Source organism: Macaca thibetana, chromosome 19 (genome assembly GCF_024542745.1).
Source record: "Macaca thibetana thibetana isolate TM-01 chromosome 19, ASM2454274v1, whole genome shotgun sequence".
NCBI classification, from domain to species: domain Eukaryota; kingdom Metazoa; phylum Chordata; class Mammalia; order Primates; family Cercopithecidae; genus Macaca; species Macaca thibetana.
This window is the reverse complement of record NC_065596.1, coordinates 8618212-8630581: the sequence shown is the minus strand read 5'-3', so window position 1 is coordinate 8630581 and position 12370 is coordinate 8618212. Positions and strand designations below refer to the sequence as shown.

The 12370-nt window shown below is 37.1% G+C and overlaps 1 protein-coding gene and 1 pseudogene across 1 annotated transcript in view; one reads left to right on the top strand and one right to left on the bottom strand.

Moving 5' to 3' along the window:
* RAB8A (RAB8A, member RAS oncogene family) overlaps nucleotides 1-12370 on the top strand; it is a 405903-nt gene that overhangs the window by 237308 nt on the left and 156225 nt on the right. The window lies entirely within an intron of this gene.
* Nucleotides 9414-10825, bottom strand: LOC126942277 (inositol polyphosphate multikinase-like; annotated as a pseudogene).

Here is a 12370-nt window from a genome sequence, read left to right as displayed (position 1 = left end):
TCAGCACAGGGAGCAAGTTCTCTAGATAGCTTATTATCAAATAAAATGGTGGAGAAGGGAACTCAGGCAGCTGGGCACAAAAGGCAATGAGCAACAAGCTTCCTCTCCAAACGCGATTTTCTGTGTAAGATCCTGGACACTCCCTGGACTGCTCCCAGCCATCTGCCTCATGCTAGGTTTCTAGCTAACGTACAATAAAAAATCTCACATCTTCCTTCTAGATGTAGCTGTGGTCATTGCAACTTAGGCAGTTGTGCTTGAGACTCTTCTCCTTAATACCACACGACAAGGTCATTCCCCACTGCTTTTATTTACCTTCACTTAAATTTTTGTACTTAACATTGGATTGAACAAGAACAGAGAAGAGAATCACAATTATTGTGTAGATGCTACATTGTAGTTACATTTTATCTTGTAATTATTACAGTGCTGGGACTATTCGAGCTTTAAAATCCTTTCTTGAGATCCCGAAGCTAGTCAGTGGTTCTGCTGGCATTAGGGGTTGATATGGTTTGGGTCTGTGTCCCTACCCAAATCTCATGTTGAATTGTAATCCCCAATGCTGGATGTGGTGCCCGGTGGGAGGTGTTTGGATCATGGGGGCAGATCCCTCATGGTTTGGTGCAGTCTTCCTGTTAGCGATTTCTTGCAAGATCTGGTTATTTAAAACTGTGTAGCACCTGCCCCGCTCTCTCTTGCTCCTGCTTTTGCCAAGTGATGTGCCTGCTCCTACTTTGCCTCCTAACATGAGTAAAATCTCCCTGAGGCCTCCGCAGAACCAGATGCCACTATGCTTCCTGTACAGCCTACAGAATCATGATCCGGTTAAACCTATTTTGTTTATAAATTATCCAGTCTCAAGTATTTCTTTTTTTTGGCGGGGGGATCTTAAACTCTAGGCCTCAAGCGATTCTCCCACCTTGGCCTCCCAAAATGCTGGGATTACAGGCATGAGCCACCATACCCAGCCAGGTATTTCTTTATAGCAACACAAGAGTGGCCGAATACAGAAGGATATTGCCACTGATTTACTACTAGTCTTCTTTCCTGTATGTCACTCTGCTTGACTAACCTTAAACAGTCACTTTAAAGAACTTGTAAGATTCATCTAACTACACACTTTTCACATTGTCCTTCAATCCTTGTACTTACAGCATAAACATGTTTTATGTTTATTATATAGGTATTTAAATAATGCATATAGGCCCTATGTTTCTCTATCAATGTTATAATTTTTATCAGCCACATAATTTTGAATCACATTTATATACCATCATTCACCTTCCATCTATCCAAAGGATATAGGAAGGGGAAATAAAAGAATAAAAGGTAAGTGCTAATAGATAATCTGAATAGGCCTATGTCCGTTAAAGCAATTGAAACAATAATTAATAACCTTCCAAAACAGAAAGCCAAGACGCCAATTGGCTCACTGATGAATCCTACCAAACATTTAACGAAGAAATTATACCAATTTTCTTCTACGTCTTTTGAAAGACAGAAGCAGGGGGACTATTCCGTAACTCATTTTATGAGGCCAGCATTACCCTAATGCCAAATACAGAGACATTACAAGAAATCAAATAAAAGAGAAAGAAGGAAAAAAAAGAAATAAAAAAATTATGCAGATTAATATTGCTCACAAACCTAGATGCAAAATTCTCAGGAAAATATCAAATCAAATCCAGCAAAGTAGAAAAATAATCACACACATTAACAGGGGTGAGATGACGTCTTATCATGGTCTTGACTTGCATTTCCCAGATGATTAGTGATGTTGACCATTTTTTAATGTATGTGTTTGCCATTTGTATCACCTCTTTTGAGAAATGTCTATTCAGATAGTTTGCCTATTTTTTAAAAGGATTATTTTGAGGTAATTTTTTTTTTTTTTTTTTTTTTTTTTTTTTGCTATTGAGTTAAGTTCCCTATGTATTCTAATTACTAATCCCTTGTCAGATGGATAATTTGCAAATATTTTTTCTCATTCTGTAGGTTATCTCTTCACTTTATTGATTTGTTTCTTTGCTGTGCACAAGCTTTTTGGTTTCGTGTGACCCCATTTGTCTATTTGCTTTTGTTGCCGGTACTTTTGAAGTCTTACCCAAAAAATCCTTGCCCAGACCAATGTCCTGAAGTGTCTTCCAAATATTTTCTTCTACTAGTTCGAAGTGTCATGTCTTGCATTTAAGCTTTTAATCTATTGTGATGGTTAATTTTGAGTGTCAACTTGCTTGAATTGAAGGATGCAAAGTATTGTTCCTGGGTGTGTCTGTGAGGGTGTTGTCAAAGGAGATTCACATTTGAGTCAGTGGACTGGGAAAGGCAGACCCACCCTCAATCTGGGTGGGCACAATCTAATCAGCTGCCAGCACAGCCAGAATAAAGGCAGGCGGAAAAACATGAAGAGACTAGACTGGCTTAGCCTCCCAGCCTACATCTTTCTCCCTCACTAGATGCTTTTTGCCCTTGAACATCAAAATACAAGTTCTTCAGCTTTGGGACTCAGACTGGGTTTCCTTGCTCCTCAGCTGGCAGATGGCCTACTGTGGGACCTCATCTTGAGATCGTGTGAGTCAATATTCCTTAATAACCCCCCCTTTGTAGATACATCTATCCTACTAGTTCTGTCCCTCTAAAGAGAAGTGACTAATACAGATTTTGGCACCAGGAGTGGGATTCATACATCTATTCTATTAGTTTGGTCCCTCTAGAGAACCCTGACTAATACAGATTCTGGAACCAGGAGTGGGGTTCCTACATCTATTCTATTAGCTCTGTCCCTCTAGAGAACCCTAACTAATATATCTATCTTGATTTTATTTTTGAATAGGGTGAGAGATAGGGGTCTAGTTTCATTCTTCTAAATATAAAGACCCAGTTTTTTTCAACACCATTTATTGAAGAGACTGTTTTTTTCTAACTGAATGGTCTTTGCACCTTTGTCAAAAATTAGTTGGCTCTAAATTCATGAATTTATTTCTGGGTTCTCTGTTCTGTTCCATTGGTCTATGCAACTCTTTTTATACCAGTACTATATGGTTTTGGCTGTAGCATTGTAGTATAATTTGAAGTTGGCAGTATAATATTTCCATCTAAGTTCTTTTTTCTCAGGACAGCTTTGGCTATTTGGGGTCTTCTGTGATACCACATGAATTTTAGAATTTTTTGTATTTTTGTGAAGAATCTCATTGATATTTTCACAGGAATTGCATTCTATCTCTGTATGCTTTTAGTAGTGGGCTCGTTTTCGCAATATTATTCCTTCCAATCCATGAACATGGGATGATGTTCCATTTTTGAGTGACCTTTTCCATTTCTTTCATCACTGTTTTATAGTATTTCTTGCAGAGATCTTTCAACTACTTGGTTAAATTTATTCCTAAATATTATATATATAATATATATAATTTATAATTATATAATATATATTATTATAATTTATAATATATATTATATATAATTTATATTATTTATTATATATTGTATTATATATATTATACATTATATATTATATATTTTATATTACATATTTATATATTATATTATATATTATATACATTATAGATTATATATTATATATACACCTATTTAATATATATTTAATATTATAAATATGTAATATTTATATATCATATATTTATATAATATATTTATATATATATATTATATATAGTATATAATAAATAATATATTATATATATGCACCTATTATAAATGGCATTACTTTCTTTTTCTGCTAGCTCATCTTTTGTGTATGGAAACACCAGTGATTTTTGTATTTTGATTTTGAATCCTGCTGCTTTATTGAATTTGTTTACCAGTTCTAAGAGAGTTTTGGTGAAGATTTTAGGGTTTTCCATGCACGTATTATGTCATCTTCCAACAGGGAAAATTTGACCTCCTTGTCCTTTATTTCTTTCTCTTGCCTGATTTCTCTGGCCAAGACTTCCAGCACTATGTAGAATAAAAGTGGTGAAGGTGGGCATACTTGTCTTGTTCCAGTTCTTAGAGGAAAAGCTTTCCGTGTTTCCCCATGTGGTATGATGGTGGCTGTGGATTTGTCATGCCTATCCTTTATTTTGTTATGTATAATTGTTCTATACCTACTTTGTTTAGTGTTTTTTATCGTGAAGAAATGTTGAATTTTATCAAATGCTTTTCCTGCATTTACTGAGACGATTATATGGCTTTTGCTATTCACTCTGTTGCTCTTTAATAAATATGATGTGATGTCATTTTTTAATTTGAATATGTCAAAACATCATTGCATCCCTGGGATAAATTTCACTTGATCATAGTAAATTATCTTTATAGTGTGCTGCTGGATTTGATTTGCTAGTATGTTATTGAGAATTTTTACACTTGTATTCATCAGATATATTGTTCTGTTGCTTTCATTTCTTCTTGTGTCCCATTCTGGTTTTGGTATAAGGGTAATGCTGGCTTCATAGAATGAGTTAAGAAGAATTCCCTCTTCTTTGATTTTTGGAATAGTCTGAGAAGAATGGGTATTAAGTATTTTTTTTTAATGTTTGATAGGATTCAGTATGGAAGCCATCAGGTCCTGGGCTTTTGGGCTTTTATTTGATGAAGGAGTTTTTATTGCTGATTATATTTCATTACTTGTAATTAGTCTGTTTAGACTTTCTGTTTCTTTTTGGTTCAACCTTAATAGGTTGTATGTGCCCGAGAAATTATACATTTTTGCTAGGTTTTCCAATTTGTTGGTTTATGGTTGATTGTAATAGGCTCTAATGATTATTTATATTTTTGCGGTATCACTTGTCATGTCTCCTTTTTCACTTCTGATTTCATTTATTTTAGTCTTTCTTTTTTCTTACTTGGTTTAGCTAAACATTTGTTCATTTTATTTTTTTGCAAACCAAACTCTTTGTGTTATTGATCTTTTTTTTATTTTTACTTTCAGTTTCGTTTATTTTTGCTCTAATCTTCATTAGTTCATTGTTTCTACAAATTTTGAGTTTGGTTTGCTTTTGCTTTTCTAGTGCCTTGAGGTGCATCGTTTGATTATTTGAAATATTTCTACTTTTTTTGATGCTTTAAACTTCCTTCTTAATACTGCTTTTGCTGTATCCCATAGCTTTTGATATATTGGGTTTATATTGTCATTTAATTCAATAAGTTTTAAATGTTCTTCCTAATTTTTTATTAATTCATTAGTTGTTCAAGAGCATGTTGTTAATTTTCATGTATTTGTACAGTTTTGAAAGTTATTTCCATTATTGATTTCTAGCTTTATTTCCTTGCCATCAGAAAGTATACTTGATGTGATATCAGTACTTTTAAATTTGTTGAGACTTGCTTTGTAGCCCAGTGTGTGGTCTCTCCAGATTTTTCCATGTGCTAATAGAAAAAAATGTGTATTCCTCAGCTGTTGCACGAACTATTCTGTCAATGTCTGTTAAGTCTCTTTGGTCTAAAGTGAAATTTAAATACAATGTATCTTTGTTGACTTTCTGTCTAGATGACCTGTCCAGTGTTGAGAGTGGGTTACTGAAGTCCACAACTATTATTGTATGGGAGTTTATCTCTCCTTTTAGATCTAATAATAATTGTTTTGTCTATCTAGGTGCTCCAGTGTTGGATGCATATATATTTACTATTGTTATATGTTCTTGCTGAATTTATCCCTTGTCTGTTTTATTTTTGTCTGATATAAACATAGCTACTCCTGTTTGCTTTTGGTTTCCACTTAGGTGGAATGTCTTTTTCCATCACTTCACTTTCAGTCTATATGTTTCTTGATAGGTAAAGTGAGTTTCTTATAGGAAGCACATAGTTGGGTCATTTAAAAAATCCATTCAGCCAGTCTATATATTTTAAGTGGGGGATTTAATCTATTTACATTCAAAGTTATTATAGGTAAGAACCTTCTTCTATCATTTTATTAATTGTTTGCTAGTTGTTTTGTATATCTTCTATTCCTCTCTTCCTTTCTTATTGTTTATGATTGTGGTTTTGGTAGTTTTCCATAGTAATAAGGTTTGATTCTTTTCTCTTAAGTGTATCTGCTTTGCCAGTGGATTTTATACTTTTGAATGTTGTCATGATGATAATCATCCTCTTTTCACTTCCAGATGCAGGACTCCCTTGAGCATTTCTTGTAAGACAAAAAACTCAATATTGTCAGGATGTCAGTTCTTCCCAACTAAATGTATAGATTCAATGAAATCACAATGAAAATATCAGAAAGTTTTTGGGCTTTTTTTTACAATTTAAATTTTTATTAGAGAAAGATATTATTCATATCCACGATCTCTTAAAGTCCTTTTTAAATGAGTGTATTCCATAAGAAATACACTAAAATCATTACTTATGTTTCACAGGGGGAAGAAACTATGAGAATCCTATTAACCCAAACTATATCCATATTATGCTTATTTCTTAAGCATTTACATATTCAAATATGCTTGGTGGATAGTGATCATTCATCCCCACAGTGGTAAATTTCATATAATATTAAGTGACTGAGAGAGACTAAAATAGTCACATGTAGATTAGATAAACAGATGTTTATTCTGTTATACCTAAGCTTACTTATAAAGCAACATAAAATGAGCATTGGATAACAATGATAACAAATGTAAACAAACAGAATTAAATGCTAATCCCTTCCATGAAAAACAACAGATAAAAGGGCTTCTTGCTTTGTTAAAAACAAATCATGATCTATTGTATCAAAAAGGTAAGACATTTATTTTATAAAATTATATTTCCAAATACAGATAAAAAAGTCTTGAACAGTTAATTCAGATTTTATTGATCTAAAATGTGCAAAAAATATGATAATACTTAAGTTTATTAAATTCATTGTACACAGGCCAATATCATCCCATACAAAAAAAGTCTCAGTATCTTGTTAAGATTCAAAATAGTGTTTAATTATCTGAGCTTAAGATTTATTGAACCAGCCGGGCGCGGTGGCTCAAGCCTGTAATCCCAGCACTTTGGGAGGCCGAGACGGGCGGATCACGAGGTCAGGAGATCGAGACCATCCTGGCTAACACGGTGAAACCCCGTCTCTACTAAAAAATACAAAAAACTAGCTGGGCGAGGTGGCGGGCGCCTGTAGTCCCGGCTACTCGGGAGGCTGAGGCAGGAGAATGGCATAAAAACCCGGGAGGCAGAGCTTGCAGTGAGCTGAGATCCGGCCACTGCACTCCAGCCTGGGCGACACAGTGAGACTCCGTCTCAAAAAAAAAAAAAAAAAAAAAAAAAAGATTTATTGAACCACTATCCAAATAAAAACAAAAGTCCATGTTGTAAAAGAAAAAAGTAAAACTAAAAATATTCTGATTATTAATTATGATTTGAAATTCATTCCCATGAAAACATAAAACTATAGCCAATATCCATTTGAAAAGTGAAGAAAAATTGGAAGTCCCTATGATAAATACACCAATTATAAATAAAAATTAAAATCAAATGTTACTATTACAAAATGCACATGTTCTTTTAAGTTATTCAGGTTTAATAGATTTACTAAGGACAGAGTTCACGCAGCATGTATTTGGTACTTCTGTTTAGTACCCAGAGGGGGTAATTTGCAAAGTACCCCCAGAGAAGGTTGAGAAGGTAAAATAAACATAAAATTGTGATACTTTTCTCCACACCACAACAAAGGTGCTTGGATTTAAAAATTGAACATGCAACTCTAGAAGAAAAAGAGAAGAAACAATTTATAACCCCAAAATATTTTCCAGAAAAATGACAAAACTGGTAACTACCTAGAAATGTTATTAGTGAATCAAAGTGCAGGTAATGACAGCATTAACATCAAATGTATTTGAAGACTCAAAGTTTTACATGTTGTCGATGACAAATAACTAGTTGATTTTTTTAAGGTGGTAGGTGTGAAATAAAGATAATACAAATCTAATTTTTCCAGGAACTATAGCACTCCCCTGTCCCCATGAAATTAAATTATGATTTCACTGTTCAACATAATATAAAACTGTTTTGAGTAAGAGTGAAATAGAAGCATGAATTTAGATATGCACCAAACCCTATATGATGGACTAATTCACATGTAGTATTTTTTATAACAACCTAATTAGATATTGTCTTTCATTGCTTGCTATAATTCTGAGAAACTGCTTTTAACAACATACCTTTACACTACCACTTAACTAAATGGGGACATATAAATACATAAATTTTTGAAGAAAAAAATTCAAGTTATTTAGAGGAGAAATAAAACTTCAATTATTTCCTTTTTTTATTATTATACTTTACGTTCCAGGATACATGTGCACAACATGCAGGTTTGTAACACATTGAAGCTGCGTTTAGATAAAAAGGTATATGGCTTATGATACTTTTCACAATGTAATGAATTTATATTCCAATTTTCTCATAAATGAAAGATTGTAAAGCAAAATATTTTGTTCCTTGAAAATAGTCTCTCTTTTCTCCTAACCCTGGTAAGAACAATTAGTGAGCCCTTGATTTCAAGACTGTTGCTGTCATCCATGTCAATTGTCTTTTTCATGAAGTATAATATTTTAAGAGAGAGAGAGAGAGATGTAAAAATTAAAGAGAAAAACCTGCTTTTGGAATGCAACAATTCTAAATCATTTCACTAAGAAGCACCCTTTGATATGCTGGTCTGAACTTTTAATATAAAACCTAAACAGTACTTATTTCGGTAGAATTTTCTCCAGTTTTAATAACTTCATACATAGCAATACTAAGGACATCAACCCGTGCTTTCGAGATTTTGGTAGGTGTTCTAATAATGTAATATTTTAGATATGGCTCATTGTCAAGGTTGGGTGGACAGAGATTTCATGAACTGGCTACAGAAAGCTAACTAAACTCTTAATGACTGAATCATGGTTTGCATTTTGCTTGAGCCAAAAACGACGTTTAAGCCATGTACCACCACACTCCCTGCTTCACATTCCTAAGTTTCTGTATTCTTCATAGTTTTCTAATGAACATATAGTTTTTCTGAGTAAGATTATTAAAAAGTTAACCTTTCTTCCAAAAGTATAAAGATAAAATACAATTTTTTTTTTACATAGCATTAAAGGCACAGAGATATTGACCGCTCCTCTTCATTATGATTGGCCCACTCCTTTAAAAAGACTGCAAGAGGCCGGGCGCGGTGGCTCACGCCTGTAATCCCAGCACTTTGGGAGGCCGAGACGGGCGGATCACGAGGTCAGGAGATCGAGACCATCCTGGCTAACACGGTGAAACCCCATCTCCACTAAAAATACAAAAAATTAGCCGGGCGCGGTGGCAGGCGCCTGTAGTCCCAGCTACTCCGGAGGCTGAGGCAGGAGAATGGCGTGAACCCGGGAGGCGGAGCTTGCAGTGAGCACAGATTGTGCCACTGCACTCCAGCCTGGGCGACAGAGCGAGGCTCCGTCTAAAAAAAAAAAAAAAAAAAAAAAGACTGCAACAGACGATTCAATTGTATAAAATACTTCGAAGTACAGAAATTAAATGCTTTAGTCCATAAGTATATCCCTCATCTACTGTGTTGCTAGGGAACATATGTGAGCAAAATCTATCATGCACACTTCAGCAATCTCTTGGCAACCAGTGGGAAGGTGGTAGAAAACTTTTTCCAGTTAGAAAAGTACATTTCCATTTAAATGTTCTTGTGACTTGCTTTTCCACCCATTGTCTTGCTGCAGATTTTCAACTTTCAATAAAGTCTGACTGTGATGCTTTTTTGTATACATTTTCCTGTGAGGAGCATACATCTCGAACAAGCTTTTGCCTACTGAAGCCTCTATTTTTCCATTCGCTGTGGAACTGAACACATGAAAGTTACTGTAGTACTCTAGAACTTCTGTGTCTGACAGTTGTCCTTTGGACAAAAACTTTTCTGCCAAATTTCTGTCGTTCAGTTTTGTGGTGGTTGGCTGAGACGAACCTTCACAAACAAAGTAATGAACTTGTGTAGAAGTTAAGCTGCTTCTGGTTTTCAAACCACTGCGGAGTTTTCTCAATCTTCTGAATACTGGCAGCCAACAGCATCTTTTCTTAAGCAGTACCCATCATGGAAAAATCTGGAGACTCCATCTTTTACAGTTTCTTTTGTTAAGCTTCTTCCACAGTGTTGGTTTGTGTCTCATAGCTATCAGAATGAGCACGATAAACCCTCATGCCAAGCACCAAGAACCCAATCTCTTCCATTATTTTCCATTAATAAGTAACAGGTACTTACTGACCTGTTGCTGAATCTTCTTAGATAAAGCAAAAGGATCATAGCTTTTTGGCCCTATCTTTACATCCATTGTACAGGGCTTATTAAATTTACGGGTCATGTCTTCCATTTGTAGGTATAAATCGTTTGGTGCAGTGGGAGGTGGCCAGATGCCATAATATTTTGGCAAAGATTTTCGTAGCTCTAGAAGAACACCATCGGTACAGTTAGCGGAACAAACAATATCATAGAATTCCAGCTCTCTTGGCCTCTAGGAGGTGGTTGTAACTGTTTCAAAACTGTGCCATCTGGATATTGCAGTATACCCACTTTGCCCTTCCCGTACATGTGCCCGGCCACCTGATGCGAGAGGGGCACGCAGCCGTTGAGGAAGCGGAGTCTGCCGCCCGCCCGCCAGCTGCGGGGTACCCTCATGGGTGGCCTCGATCGCCGGTGGGGTCCGCATTTCTGGGGTGCTCGGCGCCTCGACCCGGATGGGGGATGGTGGCTCTGCTGCCATAACCGAGAACAGAAGCGGTAGGGGCAGCGAGAGCAGGAAAAAGAATAGGGCAAGGGAGGGGGCGCCAGAGAACCGGGGATCACTCAGGCTCGGGCGCGAGGAGGCCCGGGGGTTCCCCCGGCTGGTGCCCGCTAAGACCTGGGGACGGGGCCCATGACGCTCGGGGGCGCGGACGCTCCTCTGCCGGACTCTCGGTGGAGCGCGGCTCCGGGTTCCCGCCCCTCTGCCGCCGCAGCCGCCGGCCCCGGCGCTGCCCAGTAGACAGAATCGAGCCGAGGAGCGTCAGCAGCGGCGCTCCGCGCTCTCTGGGGCCCTCCAGAAAGTTTTTTTAATGGATATCAGCAATCTAATTCTAAAATTTATATGGAGACACAAAAGACACAGAATAACCAACACAATATTGAAGGAGTAGAACATAGTTCGAGGACTGACAATATCCAACTTCAAGATTTGCTATGAAGCTACATTAACCCAGGTGTTGTGGTATTGGTCAAAGAAAAGACAAATAGGTCAATGGAACAGAATATTAAAAGCCCCAAAAATAGATCAATATAAACATAGGCAACTTATCTTTGATAAAGGTGTAAAGGCAATACAATGACCCCAGATAAAAATATAATGTATTTAGAGATCAGAATCAAGGCCAGAGTAATTGACTGTAGCAAGGGAAGGAGGTCAGCTAGAGAAGAGATTAGAGAAGTCAACAGGAGTTAGTGATGCCATATCCCTTAGGCTATGAAAAGAGATCAATATTTGTAGCAGGATTTTATTTTGAGACACTGGCTGAGGTTTCTCTCATTCTCCTACCACCTCACACAGTCAGGTGCCTTCACCACCCTCAGGAAAAAATATATATATACCTCTTATACGCACAGCCCTCTAGGAAGACGAGATTGTTCAAAGAGCACAGATGTTAGAATTTTTGCCTTTGAGTTCCAAAATACAGCCTTTAAAGTCATGGTAGAAATAACGATCTTGAAAGACAGCATTCTTTAACAGCCAGACTTTCTGAGAGCGGAAATAACAATGGCCCCACATATTTAGCATTCATTGTGTGCTAGGCACAGTTCTGAGTCCCTTATATTGAGAGCTCAGGAAAACCCTAATATAGGCAATGCTGTTGTCTCCATTACGTGGTTGAGGGAACCGAGGCACAGAGAGGAATTAACTTGCTTAAGTCACACAGCAGAGCCAGGACTTGAGCCCAAGCAGCCTGGCTCCAGATCCTATGCCTCTGAAGGTTTGGGAAGAGAGTCACAGAGGGAACCAACTGGGAGAGGGAGAAACAGAGGTGGGATGTTGGTGGGAAAAGGAACTAAAAAGTTCTGAGAGCTTGCCAGGGTGGAAGCTGCACCCCTTTTCCTTTGTTCTGAGCTGGGGACTCCAGTCTTGAGGGGACATTCCCAGGACAGATGAAGTGATCTGCCTCTAAGGTTGCTTCTCGCTGAATCAGAGTCTCAGTCTTGCTCCTTAAATCTATTCTTAATCCTCTTCCCTCTCCTGCTCAAACACCTCCCAGGGCTCCCTACTTCCCACAGGATAAAGTTTTTACTTGGGCTCTGGGAAAACCCACTAAGGGCCTAGGTGCCCTGTGCTTAGAGAGGCAGTCAGGGTTTTGAGTTAGAGACATCACCCTGCCTCCACCCACTCACTCCTCTTTCTTA